This window comes from Pteronotus mesoamericanus, unplaced genomic scaffold, assembly GCF_021234165.1.
Source record: "Pteronotus mesoamericanus isolate MK-2021 breed Mesoamerican mustached bat unplaced genomic scaffold, CSHL_Meso_final contig_42, whole genome shotgun sequence".
NCBI classification, from domain to species: Eukaryota; Metazoa; Chordata; class Mammalia; order Chiroptera; family Mormoopidae; genus Pteronotus; species Pteronotus mesoamericanus.
Genome location: NW_026555157.1, coordinates 12,464,865 through 12,483,440, shown reverse-complemented (window position 1 = coordinate 12,483,440; position 18,576 = coordinate 12,464,865). Strand labels below are relative to the sequence as shown.

Sequence of the window (18,576 nt, the reverse complement as noted above, 5' to 3'; positions counted from 1 at the left end):
AGAGTTGGAATAGTTAATAAGTAAATATTTCCTTAAGAAATATTTTTAAACATACTGTCTTTTTTATTATAAAGTCATAAAGAAATCGCTACACATATTTCTAAAATTTTTTTTTCTTTAAAAATAATTTATTCACTTCTGATCAAAAGGTACAGGAATATGCAAGGGCAAGGCCTGTGACTCTGTGGCTGTCAGCCCCAGTCTATGCATCTGTTAGTGCCCTTGTGCAATGCTAGGTTCATCCTGCCCCAAGCATTCCCTTGCATCCTAAGAGCTGAGGAGTAGAGTATCTGACCATGTGGGCAGTTTAAACTCCCATGTGGGGAGTTTTCCAGCTTACTTGTAACTATTGAAAGGGAACTAGCTGTGGCAAGTGTTGATTTTCCAAAACTCATGAGTGAGTAGGTCACTGGCAAATTCTACTGTACAGCTCTTAGAGCCATATGTGCTATTTAAAAGGCGTTTCTTAAACAACAGTGACTAAGGCCCCATCTGTGCTTCCAGCCTCCTCAGGCCCAGGGCACTTGTGACCCCAGACCAACAGCCCCTGGGGGTCCCCCACATTCTAGGGCAGTGATGGAGGAAGCATAGGCCAGGCCAAGCATGAGAAATTAACAGTCAATGCTATTGACCTTACACTAAGAACCCGAGTCTTGAGAACCTCTGTGCATCTGTCAGTTTTCTTCTCTATGTCCTTTTCAGCGTGTTTCTGCAGCCTCATGAGCTGCTTTTTCTCCCGGTTATGGAACCTGGCCTTCTCCTTCCTCTTCTGCTCCGGAGTCTCTGGGACTGCCTGGTACTTTCAGCCAACCTTATGGGCCAGGTGCCCTAGGTAGGCAGGCTTCAGGTGCACAACCTTGGGGGCTGCAGGGACTACCATTCGCTTTTTCTTGTCATAGCGTGGTGGGATCCCATCAAACACCTCAGTGTGGTCCAAGGTGACCCTGTCTCACTTCCTTTTGCAGGGCAGCAGGCCTCCCCGCATGGCCCTCCCAGCGGTGCGTCTGGGGGCCTGGCCATGGTCAGGGGGGTGTGATGGCTTGGTGTTCATCTGCTTGCAGAGGAAGGCCAGGTACTTCAGCTTGTTTCTGTAGAAATTGCCAGAAATGTCGATGCCCTCACAGTGTACAACCATCAGCTTCTGGCCCAGCAGTACCTGCTTGGCCACAACTCCACCCGGCGGCCCAAGAGGTGGCCTTGGCCATTGAGAACCAGGACCTGCCTCTCTACGATCTTTGGCAGTCACCTAGGGAAGTAAAATGATTTTTTAAATTTCAGCCTTCTGAAGTTTTGAAAGTGTTTATCCATTAACTACAAGCTCTATAGAGTATTAGTAAATTTGTAATGATACCAGGACAATATAACCTCTCCTACTTGTGAGCTACAGAAGATGAAATTTAGTTATGACTACTTATTAAGTATATACTCATAAAATATTTTTGAATAAATATAATTATTATACTATTATTTATGTTGTTTTATATTATAACATACTTCCTTTATTGCTTCATATACCCAATACTGTTACATAGATATCTTAATAAATATTTTTTTAAGGAATTAATAAACCCAATCTACTAACAAGTTTACCCTCTTTGAAATATAAATAGAAAAATCATGTGTTTAGTTAAACTTTTTTTTTAATGATCAAATTAATGAAAACTTCAAATTGGTATAAATAATTCATGATATTAGTTTTAAATTTCTGAAAAATGAACAAGACTTAGACATATGCAAGGATGGAAGGAAGTTTTTTAGTTCTGATGTAGAAATAGTTATCTAAAAAACACATGCTTTTTTTCCCCTATACACAATCCAAATATCGTCACATCTTGACAGATTTAAAATATCACCTGAGAGTTATGATATTAAACTGAAGAATTAAAGTTTTAACATTTATTTTTATTTCTAGAGGTGAATGAGCTACAGATATTAGATTCTGCTTCTCTGACATTTCATTAGCATCATTTATCAACAAATATTTAAAACTGTGTGGTGAGATTGGCTTGTTGATAAAGCAGACCTGCACCAGCAAGCAATGCCAACTTTGGAGCAATTTTCTGGGCTGAAAATATATATATAATGAGGACTAATATGATCCTAAAGAAGGATGACCAATAGAGTGGACATAAATGGCATGCATGGAATAAATATTCTTTAGTCTACCCAACTCTGGATACTCAAATACTTGGCAATTCATTCCGGTAACAGAAAATTGTGTATTAGGATTTAATTTCCCAAGTTGATAATAAGTAATCAGACAGATACAAGTTTTACATTGATATTTAACTTCTCTAAAAATCAGAAGAGAAACTAGAAAGCTCCCTAAAATTACTTTAGGAGTTTAAAAAATGATTTGAAACTATGTTCCTTTCTCATATAATTTGTTTAATTTTTAGGAAATGTCCAACACATAAATTTGAAACACTATTTCATTGTAGAGGTTAATAACCAATTTCATCTGTTAACTTATAAATTATATGGCAAACATTATTCAAAGATTTTTCCAAAACTGCACTAATTTTATTACAAAAGTGTGCCTTACTTATATCCAAGGTCTATTCAGAAAGTATCAAGCCATGTAATATGAAAAATAGAGACATTTATTAAAGAAGATACAAGACACAAGAAACATTGTACATAGGACAATGACGCCTCTGTCCCCTTCAAAGTAGGTACCTTGGACTTCACACAGTTCTCCCAGTTGCCACCAACTGTTCTGTTGTATTTTCCTGAATCTCATCAACAGTCTGAAATCTCTTCCCTTTCAAAGGTGATTTTAGTTTTAGAAAAAGCCAGAAGCCCCACGGTGCCAAATCTGGGCTATGGAGGTTGGCGGGGACTGAGTCCCCTGGGTGATTTGATGTTTTGCCAAAAAACTTACCAAAAAACTCTGCACAAGACGTGATGCATGAGCAGGCCCATTGTCATGATGAAGCTGCCAATCACCAGTTTCCCATACCTTTGGCCTTCTGAATCATCTGAATAGTTCTGTGGAAGAATGTTCAAGCTTAATGTGAAATTTGACACAGATTTATTGTTCTACTCGCTCAGTCATTTTGAATGTGGTGGCCACACAGTACACATGCTCACTCAGCAGCATCTACCACCCCCACTGACCAGTACAGTGAAGTCATCATTGTTCACGCATGCACACTCCAGTCCACTCTCCTTGGCTGCCAGTTTAGTGATGTCACGCAAACTGTTTTTGTTATATTAACAATGGTTGTACATTTTCTGGACAGACCTCATATTTTTGGTAAATTTCTGTTTCTCTTGAATTCAGAATTGATACAAATGAATTACAGTAATTAGATTAGTGCTTATACAATAGACTTTAGGTTAAAGGAAAGAGTTTAAGGAACTTCAAAAATTGAAAAATAAGAACTGTAATAAAAATCCTTAAGGCAAATACCCATTTCCAAACAAATATTAAGGGTCATATTTTGACTTTAACTCACGAGTTAATTTATCTTCCTCAACAATCTGAATATAAAGTCCTAACTAAGTGGGAAGAAAAACATCCCACTGAGTTGGTCAGCAAAGGCTTTGTAGAGAAAGTGGGAAATGAGCTAGGATTTTTTTTTGCCTCAGAAGAGAGGTGGGATGTAAACAGAGGTTGTAGAGCAGCACATTTCCCACCTCTTTTAAAAGTCATATAATTTCTAGAATCTTTCTTTGAAATTGTATTTATAATGCCTTTAATATGATAACTTAGATACCTTTATATTTGTCTTGATTCTCAAAAGACTTTTCTCAAAATACCTCCTTATTTAGGACTCCTCCATAATCTTAGTGTTACGAATCCATATTGCTCATCAATCTCAAGTTTCAATTTGTTTGGTTAATTATCTTGATTTTTCTAACTCTATATCATTTGAGTCCACTTTATCCCATTATATCCTGTGCTTACCATGTACCACCCCTAAGTCAAGCCCTTCTCTTCACAGTTCTCTGAGTAAGTCCCTTTCTTTCTTCATTTGGTGCTTTTTACTCTACCTGCGTTACCTTCTCTGTGTCCCTCCATGTAACCAAATCCTACCCCTTCTTTAATGCTCTGATCAAGGTCTATCCAACTTCCCTAGGACAAACCCATCTCCCAAGCTCTTGTTACTTATTAACACCTCTTGAGTCTCAATTTTTGCCTTGTATAGTCCTCCGGCATTCATGGGAATAAGTCTTATTCTCCTCAGTTTGATAGCAACCTCATTTCCAAGATGTACCCTGAGGACACAGCAAAGAACAAATCAGAAAAAAAAATCTCTGTCTTGGAATTAAATTATAGAACAATGTAATTATTTCAGGTAAGGAATACATTTCTATGATAATCCAGGGCCATGTCTGTGCTGATATGGCACCACAGGGAAACTCTCTCCCATAATGAGGGCTTGTTAAGACTTGTTGGGGAAAAGGGTATAACAAAGGAACTGTGGAAAAATGACGAATGTTGTTTTTAGCTCACTGCTTAGTCATGAAACAATGTAGGGTCAGTTATGAACTCAGTGAAAAGAAATTCATATAGCTCATTTCTCGTTCTAAATTTATTTCTTACAAATTTATGAAAACTTTTATATTGTACTACAAAATGGTTGCCATTTATTGCATCACTTATTCATACATTCATACAGTAAGTACTTTCTAGTGCCTACTATTGTTGAAGGAGATCATCTGGAAGACGTCACTCCTGGCTGATACATGAACTGGACCAAGTCCTCACTCCCTTCCCTGTCTTTGGAATGTATGTTCTGCCCACTGTTCTCACAGTGGGAGCCCTTTTCAAGGATGAAGTCTTGAAACAGTGCTGGTGAGACCATGTAAATACGGCTGAACTGAGTTAAGGCCTCTACACAATCTTTGAAGATTCTAGCAGGCAGGTGTAGAGATCTCCTTGTCTTGTGGCTACCAAAGACAAGCCTGATAAGTTCCCTTGCTTATTAAAACTGCTACCTACCAGTCTGGAGCAATCTTCCTCTTTCTTTGGTTTCTCCTTGTGCTCTGTGTATGGGAGCCTCTTTGAGAACCAACAACTATGTGTCATCACAGTTATGCATTCTGTTTCATGGAGCTTACATTCTTATAGAGGAGATTGGAGAAGCAGATATAAATAAATACATTTATTGAAGGAAATAATACATATTTTGCAGGAAAAAAGCAAAAACTAGTAAGTGGGAATACTGAGGATAAAAAAGAACAATGTGATAAAGCATCATTGTGAGTTACATTAGATCAGATGGTTGGAAAATGTCTATAGGAAAGGTGAACAGTTAAGCTGAGAAATGAGCGGCAAAAAACCAGTGATGAAGTTTGGGAAAGAGCATGTTAAAAAAAGAGGGGAGGTAGTGAAAATTTCTTAGAGCGAGAATAACCTTTGCTTATTTGAGGAACCCATAAAAGGCAGGGAAAAGGTCATGAGATTGAAAAGTTGACCTTCTAGGGTTTGTAACATACACTATGGAGTTTGCATTTAATTTTCAATGCAATGAGAAGCCTTAGGAGGGGCTATTAGTTTCTTATTGCTATTGTAACAAATTGCTATAAACTCAGTGGTTTAAAACAACATAAATTTATTCTCTCACAGTTCTGGGGCTTAGAATTCTGAAGTGAGTCTCTCTGGGCTAAAATTAAGGTGTCAACATCCCTTCTGGAGGCTGTACCGGAAAATCTATTTCTTTGCCTTTCCATCTTCTTGAGTCTGTCTGCATGTCTTGGCTAATGCCCCTCTTCCATCTCCAAAGACCAAAATGGCCAGTTAAATCTCTCCCACATTATATAACTCTGATTCTGATTCTTCTGCTTCTTTTTTCAACATTTAAAAAATTCCATTGGGCCAGTTGGATAATCCATGATTATTTAATCCCCCGCCCCCCTTCCCCCCCACCTTGCCATGTAACATCATAGCATATGAACAACTTTTGAGGATTTCGGATAAGAATATCTTTGGGGAGACCATTATTCTGCCAACAAAACTAGAGTTTTTTAAAGCCAGGAAATAGCATTGCTTTATTTACATTTTAAAAAGGAACACTCTATAAATTGTTCAGTAAATGGATCATGAAGGGTAAGGGCGGAAGTGGGGAGACCAGCTAAGAGGATATCACAGTAGTTCAGAATGAAGAGGATAGTAGTGGACATGGAGAAATATAGATGCAATTGGGTTATTTTTAGAGGATGAGCCAACAGAACTTGCTGATAATTTACATTTGAGAGGGAGATGTGAGGGGGGTAAAAAGAGCTAGCAAGGAAAATGCCTAGATTTTTTTACCTTCAGCATCTGAGTTGAACGAGACTAAAGGAGGGATGCTTTCTTGGGAAAGGCAGGGGAGCAAGGTCTGGATATGGAAATATGTTTTATTTTATCCATGTCATGTTTGAGATGCTTAGTTCTCTAAGTGGAGATGTTGAACAGGCAATTGAATATAAAAGACATAGTAAAGATTAGGAGTCATTAGTGTGTGTGTGTATATATATGTGTGTGTGTGTGTGTGTGTATAAGCAAATTATATATATATATATATAATTATATGAAATTTGTTTTAAAGACTTGGACCTGAGTAAAATAATCTAGAGAGAGTAAGAAGGCAGAAAAGAGAAGGGTACTGGGAGAGAAGCCTCTGAGACTCTGGTTTATATTAGGCCAGATTATCTAGCATACAAAATACATGGTGGGAGTAGAATGTGGTAGTGTAGAAATTACAGAAAGTATCCTAAAAAATGCCAAATTGAAGAGCTTGAGTTTTATTTAGTAGGTCATGAATAAATTTTTCAAGTGCTGATACTATCAAATCTGAGGTTCAGATAACTCTGTGTATTACTCATTGCTTTATTCACTATGTTACATTTTGCATTCTGGTATGGCATAGATGATAAATTAACAAATGTTTGTGCACCCCTTGTGTACCATGTATGATTAAAGATGTGGAATAAAGAATAATGTCTTAGACTAAGAGCATTATCATAAAAATCAAGACAATGAAAAAGAGTAAATTTAATGTGATGTTTGCTTTTCTGGTCATGTTGACTCATTGACGAAGAGCTGATAGTGCTTATTACAATGCCTAGTAAGCAATAGTAAAGCAAAGCAATATAAGGCCCCATCCATGTTTGCTGTGACTTCTCAGTATACTGGGAGGCAGTCATGTAAACAAATAATTAGAATGCGAAGTGATAGCATCTAGAGTATAATCATACATTCAGAAGTATGGGAGAACAGATGGGGATGACTTAATTTGCCTGGGGGTGTTAAAAAGCTTGCTGTAACAAAACTGCCTTTTCCACAATAAAATAACACTTTATTTTGGTGGAGGAAAGCAAATCTTGTGGGAGAAACAAATCTTCTCAGCCCACAAACCTGTTCCCAGATCCTCATTGTTCCCCTCAGGAAGTAGCCATCACTGCTGCCAAAGCCATGATGACTACAAGAAAGCATTGTTCTCCCATTCACTCTGGCCCGAACGATTCCTTGAAGCATAGAGAAGATTAAGGGATCATTTGTACATGTCTTTACTAGACTTGGAAATACTACAGGGAAAAGAAATCCAGTAATATACAACTAGGACAGTTGCTCTCAAGCCTTTCTCCCCACTGAGAAAGAAAGTTGGCAGAAAATGTCGACTGTGACACACCCCCATGAGCTTCCCCATGTAATGAATGTGCACTTCTCTGTTACCTTAGCTATGATTCCTCTTCATTCTTCTCTCATTCAAGATAGCATTTCATCATGTAAGGGACTGCGGAAGGTATTATTAAGATAAAGTGGAATCCACTCTAATTACATAAAAAAGTAAATCATATTAAGCTACAGTACTTCGTTACTAGGAAGGCGTTAATTGCCATGCCTCTCATAGTTGATTGTGACAGATTAGGTTGCTGCAATGGTCTGAAGGCTGCTGATCTGGTTTATATGAATGGATTGCTCATCTTGCATTTATGGTTCTGGACAGTGAGACCTCCTTACCTATCTCCGAGTCCACCTCTGAGAAGCAGATCTTGTCTTTTCCCAGTCACCAGGAAATCTAAGCATGGCTCAGTCCAAGGAGATCTATATCCAAGACTGTGGGAGAGAGAAGACTGACTTCTTGTCGGAGGGCTTATGTCTGCCGTACATGATTCACAGTAAAAATACCCACTCCTCCAGGGGAGTTTCCAAATTTAGGTACAAAGATATAGCCATATGCTGAACAGAACAATCATATTAAAATATTCTACAATTAGGCCCAGCATGCATATAAAAAGCATGTGTGTGCACACATTTGAAAGAAAAAATAATAGCAGATTGTTTTATTACAGATTACCCAGAAGACATTTGACCCTGATCTTTAAAGATATGTAGACATTTTCTTAAGGAAGAAGAGTTGGAGAAAGGGGAACCCTTGTGTACTGTTGGCGGGAATGCAGATTGGTGCAGCCACTGTGGAAAGCAGTACGGAGTTCCCTAAAACAAATTAAAAACGTAACTACCTTAAGTCCAACAATTCCACTTCTGTTGTTTGTTGATTTATTGGTGATAGCCATTCCATCAGGCATAAGGTGATATCTCATTGTGGCTTTAATTTGCATTTCTCTGATGATTAGTGATGTTGCATCTTTTTGTGTCTGTTGGTCAGCTGCATGTCCTGTTTGGAGCAGGGTCGTCTATTCAGGTCCTCTGTCCATGCTATAGAAGTACTTTATAAATTTTCGATGTTAACCCCTTAACAGATGAATCAGTGAATATGTTCTCTCATTTGGTGGGTTGTCTTTTTATTTTGTTGGTGGTTTTCTTGCTGTGCAAAAATTTTTAGTTTGATATCATCCCATCTGTTTAGTTTTTCTTTTGTTTCCCTTGCCTGAGGAGATATCAGAAAACATGGGTATGAGCAGTGTTTGGAATTTTACTGTCTCTGCTTTCTTCTTGGATATTTATAGTTTTAAGTCTAACATTTAGGTCTTTATTCATTCTGAATTGATCTTTGTGTGTGGCGTAAGAAGGGTGTCTACTTTCAATTTTCTGCATGTGTCTGTCCAATTTTCCCAACACCATTTAGTGAATAAACTATCATTAGCTCATTATATGTTTTTGCCTCCTCTGTCAAATATTAATTGACTAAAAAGGTGTGGATTTATTTCTGGGTTCTCCATTCTGTTCTATTGATCTATATACCTGTTTCTATGCCCATACCAAACTGTTTTGATTACTATGGTCTTGTAGTATAGTTTGATATTAGGTAGTGCTATTCCTCCAACAGTGTTTTTCTTTCTCAAGATCACTGTTTCTGTTTGCAATTTTTCTGGTGTTTCCATATACATATTTGGAATATTTATTTTAGTTCTGCAAAATATGTCCTTGGTATCTTGATAGGAATTGTTTTGAATCCATAGATTGCTTTGGATAGTATGGGTATTTTAATGATATTAATTCTTCCTATCCATAAACATAGTATATGCTTCCACTTATTTTTATCTTCTTCAATTTCTTTCTTCAGTGACTTATAATTTTCAAGTATAGGTCTTTACATTCTTGGTTAAATTTATTCCTAGGTATTTTATTCTTTTTGAAGCAATTGTGAATTAGATTCTTTAATTTCTCTTTCTGATAATTCATTATTAGCATATAAAAATGCAACTGATTTCTGGACTTTAATTTTGTATCCTGCCACTTTACTGATTTCATCTATCAGTTCTAGGAGTTTCTTGGTGGAATTTTTAGGGGTCTTTATATACAGTATCATGTGATCTGCAAATAATGACAATTTTACTTCTTCCATTACAATTTGGATGCCTTTTATTTCTTCTTCCTGTCTGATTCCTATGGCTAGGACTTCCAGTACTATATTTAATGAGAGTGGTGAAAACAGACATCCCTGTTTTGTTATCAATCTTAAGGGGATGCTTGAGATTGTTAAGTATGTTAAGTATAATGCTGGCAGTGGCTTTGTCATATATGGCTTTATTATGATAAGGTATATTCCCTCTATTCACACTTTGCTGAGTTTTTTTTTTTTCATAATTGGGTGCTGGATTTTATGAAATGTTTTCCTGCATCTATTGAAATACATATGTGGTTTTTATCATTCATTTTGTGTATGTGGTATATCATATTTATTGATTTGCACATATTGTACCAACTTTGCATCCCTCAATACAGCTCACTTCATCATGGTGTGTGATTTTTTTTGATGTTTTTCTGTATTTGGTTTGCTAATATTTTACTGAGGATTTTAGCATCTATGTTCATCAGAGATATTGGCTTATAATTTTCTTTTTTTTTTGTAGTGTTTTTCTATGGTTTTGGAATTAGTATAATGCTGGCCTGATAAAATGAGATTGTGAGCTCTCCCTCCTCTTGAATTTTTTAGAATAGTTTGAGAAGGAAAGGTGTTAGTTTTCAGAATATTTGGTAAAATTCACCTGAGAAGCCATCTGGTCCAGGGCTTTCATATGTTGGGAGTTTTCTTTAAATTACTGCTTCAGTTTCACTAGATGTAATATGTCTGTACAAATTTTCTGATTCTTCCCTGATTTTGGAAGATTGTATGTTTCTAGTAATTTATCCATTTTGTCAAGATTGTCCAGTTTGTTGGCATATAGTTGTTTGTAACATTTGCTTACAATCTTCTGCATTCTTTGGTGTTAGTTGTTACTTCTCTTCTTTCAGGACTGATTTCATTTATTCAGGTCATCTGTCTTTTTTTCTTGATGAGTCTGATTAAAGGTTTGTCAGTCTTGTTTATCTTTCCAAGGAGTAACTCATGGATTCATTGATCTCTTGTATTCCCCCCCCAAATAATAATTTTATTTAGAATGGTGACTAATGATACTAATAATGAATTTTGAAAATAAAATTTGAAACAACAATACCATTTACAACACTCCCAAAAAAAGTACTTTTGTATAAATATTTTTTTTAAAAACATGTGTAATCTCTGTATACTAGAAATCAAAAACTACTGATGGAAGAAATAAAATAAAACCTAAATACATGGTCAGACCATGTCCATGAATTGGAAGACCCAAGATTGTAAAGATCTCAATCTTCCAAAATTGATCTATAAATTTAATGTAATTCCAATCACTACCCTAACAGGACCTTAATAGCAATAAACACACTGATTCTAAGACTGATATGGAAATGCAAAGGAACATAACCAAGATAATTTTATTTTATTTTATTTTACTTTATTTTATTTTATTTTATTTTAAATTCTTTCTTTTTTTTAATTGTTGAAATACATTTGTCTCAATTTTCCCACCACCATCTTTCCCACTTTGGCTTTGTCCATGGGTACTTTATACATGTTCCTTAACTTGACCCTTCCCTTTCCTTTCCCTGCCCCTCCCTTCCTCCTTCCCTCTTGATTCTATTGGTTTCTTTTTTCTTTAAATATTGCTGGTTATATTTTCCTTGCTTGTTTGTTTTGTTGATTAGGTTCCACTTATAGGTGAGATCATACGGTATTTGTCTTTCATCCCCTGGATTATTTCACTTAGTATAATGCTCTCCAGTTCCATCCTTGCTGTCACGAAGGGTAATAGCTCTTTCTTTCTGCTGTGTAGTATTCCATTGTGTAAATGTACCATAATTTTTTGATCCATTCATTTACTGATGGGCACCTAGGCTCCTTCCAGCAATTGGCTATTGTAAATTGTGCTGCCATGAACATTGGGGTGCATAGGTTCTTTCTGAATTGGTGTTTTGGGATTCTTAGGATATAATCACAGCAGTGGAATCACTGGGTCAAAAGGCAGTTCCATTTTTATCTTTTTGAGGAAATTCCAAACTGTTTTCCAGGGTGGCTGCACCAGTCTTCATTCCTACCAACAGTATACTAGGGTTCCCTTTTCTCTTCAGCCTCATCAGCACCCCTTGTTTGCTGATTTGTTTATGATGGCCTTTCTGATCGATGTGAGGTGGTATCTAATTGTGGTTTTAATTAGCATTTCTCTGATGGCTAGTGATGCTGAGTATCCTTTCATATGTCTCTGGGCCCTCTGTATCTCTTCCTTGGAGAAGTGTCTGTTCAGGTCCTTTGCCCATTTTTTAATTGGATTGTTTGTCTTCTTGGAGTGGAGTAATGTGAGTTCTTTATATGTTTTGGAGATCAAACCCTTGTCCAAGGTATCATTGGCTATATCAAGGTATAGCTCTGGCTATACTCTTCAGTAGAGCTTAAACTACACAGAGCAGGGCAGGAGGGATTTCTGCAGGGGGGGCTCTCATTCCTTCCGGGCTGAATGACGCATGGAAGGGAGCACTCTGCCTGAGAAAGATGGCTTCTTCAGTATGGGGAATGACTGAGCACAGGGATACTGGCAGCTGACCCTCCCTCTCTCCCCAGATTCACCAATCCCAGATCTCCTCATACAGTTCTAGTCCACCCTGCCCTCCATCCACCGGAGCCCTGTGTAAGTGGTAGATTCAATGTGATAATGTGATTTCTTCTCCAAGTCCTTGGTTATAAGTCTTCTCTCCAGGTAGTCTTTAGTTGTTTATTCATGATGATTTTTATATAATATAGTTGTAATTCCAGTTTGGTCCCGGGAGGAGGTTATTGTAGCTTTCACCTGCTCTGTTGTCATCTTGGATCTCTCTGTAATTTCTTTATCCAAGAGAATCTATAATATTTTCCAGTCTGGATAAAAAAAATCTTTAAATTGTTTTGCTTCAAGTATTTTGATGCTCTAAATCAGATTTTTTTATTTATACTGATATAAATATCAACATTTGGATATATTTATATAATTGATATAAATATCAATTATTTCTATTTATAATCTTGATGATTAAGATGAAAGCTAAGCCTGAGGTGCAAGGAAGAAAAATAATTGCCAATTGGTACTTCTTTCTTGGAAAGTCATAGTTTTACTCTTCTGTTGCTTTGTTTGTTTATATTTTGTTCCCTATTAGTGTAAATGGATTCACCGTGACTTCCCTTTCTAATTACCAGGGACCTTTCAGCCCTCAGAATCTGAGCTCACAGCTAGAGCTTGATGTATTTTTAAACACTAAGATATAACACACATGTAACACAGTATACAAATCATACATGTATGGTCCAACAAATTTTTACCTATTTATAAACCTGTATAATGTAGTCACCACCAAGATCAACCTTAGTGTTTTTCCACTTCTTTTAAGTTATATGAAATTGGAGGTATCCATCATTTTTCCTCATTTTTATCTCCACTTCTATCTTTCTTTCTATTTTCCCTGCTCCCATCTCTAGGTCTATTCCTATTTTGTTTCCTATATTTGTCCATCTTCTCTACATCCTTCTCTACTTAGAGCAACTCTCTCTGGTTCTATTCTGCATTTTTTTCTTCTACCTACTTTCACTTCCACTCATGTATGTGGACATCCCTGGGCTTATTATAGCTGGTTGCTCACTTCATTACTCACTCGTCGAGGTTCCTGCTGGAGCTCCAAATGGGCCCCAAGTCAAAGCACTTCCAGAGAAGGTGAAGTGGGTTGACTATGACTGGCCACTTCCAGCCCTCAGTGTTTGGGCGAAAGAGGCTGTCTCCTCTTCTAAGGAAGCAACAACCTCTGATTCCATCACACTGTTTCAAGCTGGCTTTCAAACCCGAGGATCAGGTGCTGAATCAAGCCAATCTGACTCTGGATAAGTCATTTTGACACTGGCATAAAAACAGTAAGTGAAGGTAGCTTTATAGATAAGAAATAATGGCAGGATTCTCTAGTTTCTTATGAATCTAAATGAAAAGTTGTTATTATGAAAGTGTTACTTTTATACATGCTAATAGAATAAAAACTGGAACAAAGAAGATATAAAAATCAGAAATGTATAAAAGAAAATTAAAATTAAAAAATATGCAGACTGAGTAGCTACTAAATAACTACTAAATATCATTTTAATGTACATCCTTACAGGATTATTTATCATATTCCCTTAGAAAAGTGGCATTATGTTGGAGCTAGCATTTTAACTTAGTAATATTAAAAAGAAATATGTTTATACCCACAAGCAAAAATCTACACAATAATTAAATGCCCAGGATGAGAAACACCTGGGTGCCCCAGGCTCTTCGTCCCAGACTCCTAAGCAGCTGGGCTCACATGCTTATCAAGCAAAACCCAATTCTTGTTTAGGCCTCCCTCAACGTCCCACTTAGAGTTACAGTGACAAGTAGGGTGAACTGGGCTGGGCCCAAAGGCTGTGCCGGGGACAAACTGCCTGAGGCCAAAGGGGGAGTGAGCTGTACCCGCTCAAGGCTGTTAGCCTCTTGCCTGCCTGCTGGGAGGCAGAAGGCCCTGAGTCAGCTCTGCTGGCTTCAGACTAGGGCCCCAGGGCCCTACTGGGAGGTCTGCCACTGTCGGAGGCCACAACGACCTAAATGTGCAGTTCCAGTGCGAACCACCTGACATCCCCCACCCCTACCTCATCCAGTTCCTCCTCCTAGCAGCAGTGAGGTCTCCAGAATTTGTTTCAGAACTTTGCTGCCTGTTCCTCCAGCCTCAGGAGCCTACATGCTTGGATGTTCCATTATTTTCTTTTCAGCTTCATTGAGATATAATCAGCACACAACATTGTATAAATTTAAGCTGCACAATGTGATGATTGGATACACATATGCATTGTGAAATGATTATAGCAGTAAATTGGTTAACACCTCCATCATCTCTCATAATCACCCTTTTGCTGTGTGTGGTGAGATCTTTTAATATTTATTCTCTTAGCAACTTTCAAATATATAAAACAGTTTGTTAACTATAGCCATTACAGTTAACTGGAAGTTTGTATGCTTTGACCAACATCACCCCATTTCCCTCAGTCCTCAGCCTCTGACAACAACCATTCTACTTTCTGTTTCTGAGTTCAGCTTTTTTAGATCACACACACACACACACACACACACACACACACGTGTGTGTGTATATTAGCATGCCATATTTGTCTTCCTCTCTGATTTATCTCATGTAGCATAATGCATCAAAGTCCATCTATATTATAAAATGGCAGGATTTATTTCCTTTTTTATGGATGAATAATATTCTATTATATGTATTTTTTTATAAATGTATATATACATAATTATTATATATAATACACACAGCAGGTCCTCTAGTAAATTTGTTTTGTTCAACATCATTTTGTTATCATGTTAAGGAGAAAAACAATTAATTCCCAGCTGAGGCCACTTTCTATGTGGAGTTTGCAAATTCTCCCTTTGTTTGCCTGGGCTTTCTTTGGGGACTCTGGTTTTCTCCCACATCCCGAAACTGTGCACATGAAGTGAACTGGCATGTCTGAATTGCCCCAGCCTGGGTCAGGGTGTGACTGCCCTGCAATAGAAGGGCACCCTGTCCAGGGTGGGGCCCCACCTTACTCCTGGAGCTGCTGGGAGAGGCTCTGGCTCTTCATGACCCTAAACTGGACTAAGCAGTTTGGAAAATCATTATCTTATATGTTTTCATTAATCTTTCTTAAACATATGTATAGCTCACATTTACTTTAATGTTTAATATTAGAAGGGTTTTAGGTCATTATTTTTAAGCCAGGTGATGTTTTGTGACAAGAAATATGCTGTAAGAATTCAACTCTTTATAATAATTAGACTAGGGTAAAATTGGTTTCATTATATACTGTTTTGCTTAAAGTCACAGTTCCCAAGAACCTAGTGACAGCTTTAAGTGAGGGCTTTGTGTGTGTGTATGTGTGTGTGTGTGTGTAATGTGAGAAATATATATTTATGTTTATAGATACTTCTGAGTATCTAGCCAAAGAAAATGAAAATACTATTTCGAAGAAATCTGCACTCCCCTGTTCTTTGCAACAACATTCACAATAACCAAGACAATGAAACAACCTGAATGTCCACCATGAGATGAAGGGGTTTCTTTGTTATGTTCATTCCTTTATTTCTAATACCTTGAGCAGTGTCTGGCCCTTTTAGTGCTCCAGAAATATTTGTTGAATGAGTGAAAAAATGACATTCCTTTGCTCAAGAATTTGCAATCCTCCCTCAGTGGTTTCCAAATCAAATTGATTTTCCCTATTTTGGTGTTCTGGATGCTCCATTCGGCCTGTATCTTATCTATCACCATGTTTCTTCCTCTCACTTCAGCGCACTTGGCGATGAAGTGAAGGAATATATATTCCTTCACTCCTCCTCTGTGCACTTGCTTTAATTAATTTGCTCACCATGTTTCCCTCACTGAAAACACCTTCTCCCTCTCTTTCCATCCAAATCTTACTCATCCTTGAGATCAAATGTGATCTCCTCGATGAGGACTTTTCCAGGTTCTTAAAATCAAATTGATTTTTCTTATCCCTGATCTACATGATACTTACCTACTTTTATAATAAAACTGTAACTTTCTCAAGTGTGACTTATATGTGTCTTGACTGTAAAAATCTTGACTTAACTCACTGGTCATGTTATACATCTCTTGGACTCCTGACAATAAACTGAGCTAGATCCTCAATATATACTATACCTATTGCTAGAATTTCAGTTTGTTTACCCTTAACCAAGTAACTACGATACACAAGGTATTGGAAAAAACAGTGGGCAGACTGGGCACAGAATGTGAACATGGTAGAGGTAGAAAGTTCTTAGTTTTTACTTATGGCTCCTAACAAGAAGCTCATATTCTAGCAGGGAGAAAGAACTTACATTGCTAAGTAATGTTCAGTTTAGGCTGTGATATTAAAAAGTGCAAGCATGTTTTATAAAAACAGTGAAGGAGGATCCCAGCCTTCAGTGTGTTGTCTCAAGCACCACGGTGCCGTCCAGGAAGTTATTCATGAGGGAAACTGGAAGACGGAAGATGAGTCTGGAGGAACTCATCAGCACTCCGACTGCATCTGGCTGACTCCTAGGTGGCTTGTCCACTCCCACTACCTACATTGACTTCCCCAGAGAGAAGCTAGATCCCAAGATTGCTGTGGCTGCCCCGAACTGCTACAGGGTGACTAATGGGGCCTTTACTGGGAAGGCCAGTCCCGGAATGATCAAAGACTGTGGAGCCACATAGGTGGTCTTGATGCACTTGGAAAGAAGGCCTTGTTTGGAAAATCAGATGAACTGATTGGGTAGAAAGTGGCCCATGCCCTGGCTGAGGGACTCGAAATGATCTCCTACATTGAGTAGAAGTTAGATAAGAGGGAAGCTGGCATCAATGAGAAGGTTGTTTTTGAACAAACCAAAGTCATTATAGATAACATGAAAGACTGATACAAGGTTGTGCTGGCCTATGAGCCTGTGTGGGCCATTGGTACAAGGAGGACGGCAACACCCCAACAGGCCCAGGAAGTACATGAAAAACTCCGGGAACGGCTTAAGTCCAGTGACTCAGACCACCTGCATCATTTATGGAGGTTCTGTGACTGGGGCAACCTACAAGGAGCTGGCAAGCCGATCTGATGTGGATGACTTCCTTTTATGTGGTACATGCCTCAAACCCAAATTTGTGGGCATCATCAATGTCAAACAACAAGCCCAATCCATCTCCCCTACCCTCCTGTTACGGGAGGGTAGACAAAGCGCATAAGTCCAATAACTGCCCCAATCCCCTCACATACTTCTGATGGTGTCACCTGCCCCCTCTCATGGCCTAATCCAAACTGTACCTCTTCTTTTTTTAATTTGCACCTTCCCCTGCAATGGTTGGGGCCAGGTAAATCCCTTCTCCCCTTACTATAGTCATTATAAGGGGAGAGTTTGCTCATGGGTCCCTTCAGTCTGCAGTGAAAGCAGGAAAGAGAAGCCATCCTTCTCTGCCAACCTGTACTGTGGGGCCAAGAGCTGAGAGACAGCCCTGTCTACTCCTCAGAGGCCAGGGGTCCTGCTCCACCCTGGTGCCAACAACTATGTGTGTTGTATATGTGGGTTGTCCTGGCACTAAAACACACACGCACACACACACATACACACACACACAGTGAGGCAGTGAATGGAGGAAGAAAGAAAGATTTCCCAAATGGAAGTGTCATCTCAGATGAACTTTACAACATAAGCAGAATAATAACTGGCAAAGAGCATAAGGAAAAGAAGCCTGGGGGAAGTGCATGATGATAGTCTGGAAGCTTGAAATAAGGCTTAATAAAAAAAAAATTATAGTAAACTACAGTGACTGAAGCTTAGTTATATGTATGATATAAGGAAACACATAGGTAATATAAAGGGAATGGAGAAATAGATTGGAAATAGTTCTATTTCACTTCTTCCTACTTATTTATTTTGTGCCACTGCCAATTCACCAAATCCTCTCTTTATAAGGTCACAACCAATTCTCAATGCCAACTCCAAAGAAATACCTTCCTAAGCATGGTGCTTGGTACTAGTGAAAGTCTCTCGTGATACACTCACTGCATATCTCTTCCCAACGGTCCTCTCAGGTTTTTATGCTGGGTAGTGTTTATCTCTTGGCCCTTAATGAGGCTCATGTTTCCCCGATTCTATCCTTGGCCTCCCTTTTCTCTCATTCTAGAGTTTTTTGTAGATTATCTCATTTACTCATGTGTTTTCAACTATTTTCCACCTGCTGTTGACTTCTAAGCCATTCTGGCATACATTCATATCCATAAAATAATTTGGAATATATTTTAAATACAGACATTTTTACCTATAAATTAG

General features: G+C 38.0%; 2 pseudogenes; one reads left to right on the top strand and one right to left on the bottom strand.

The window, feature by feature from the left end:
- Positions 1 to 565: 565 nt before the first annotated feature.
- Positions 566 to 7,426, bottom strand: LOC129073646 (60S ribosomal protein L13a-like; annotated as a pseudogene).
- Positions 7,427 to 16,840: 9,414 nt separating this feature from the next.
- LOC129073644 (triosephosphate isomerase-like) lies at positions 16,841 to 17,491 on the top strand (annotated as a pseudogene).
- Positions 17,492 to 18,576: the final 1,085 nt, after the last annotated feature.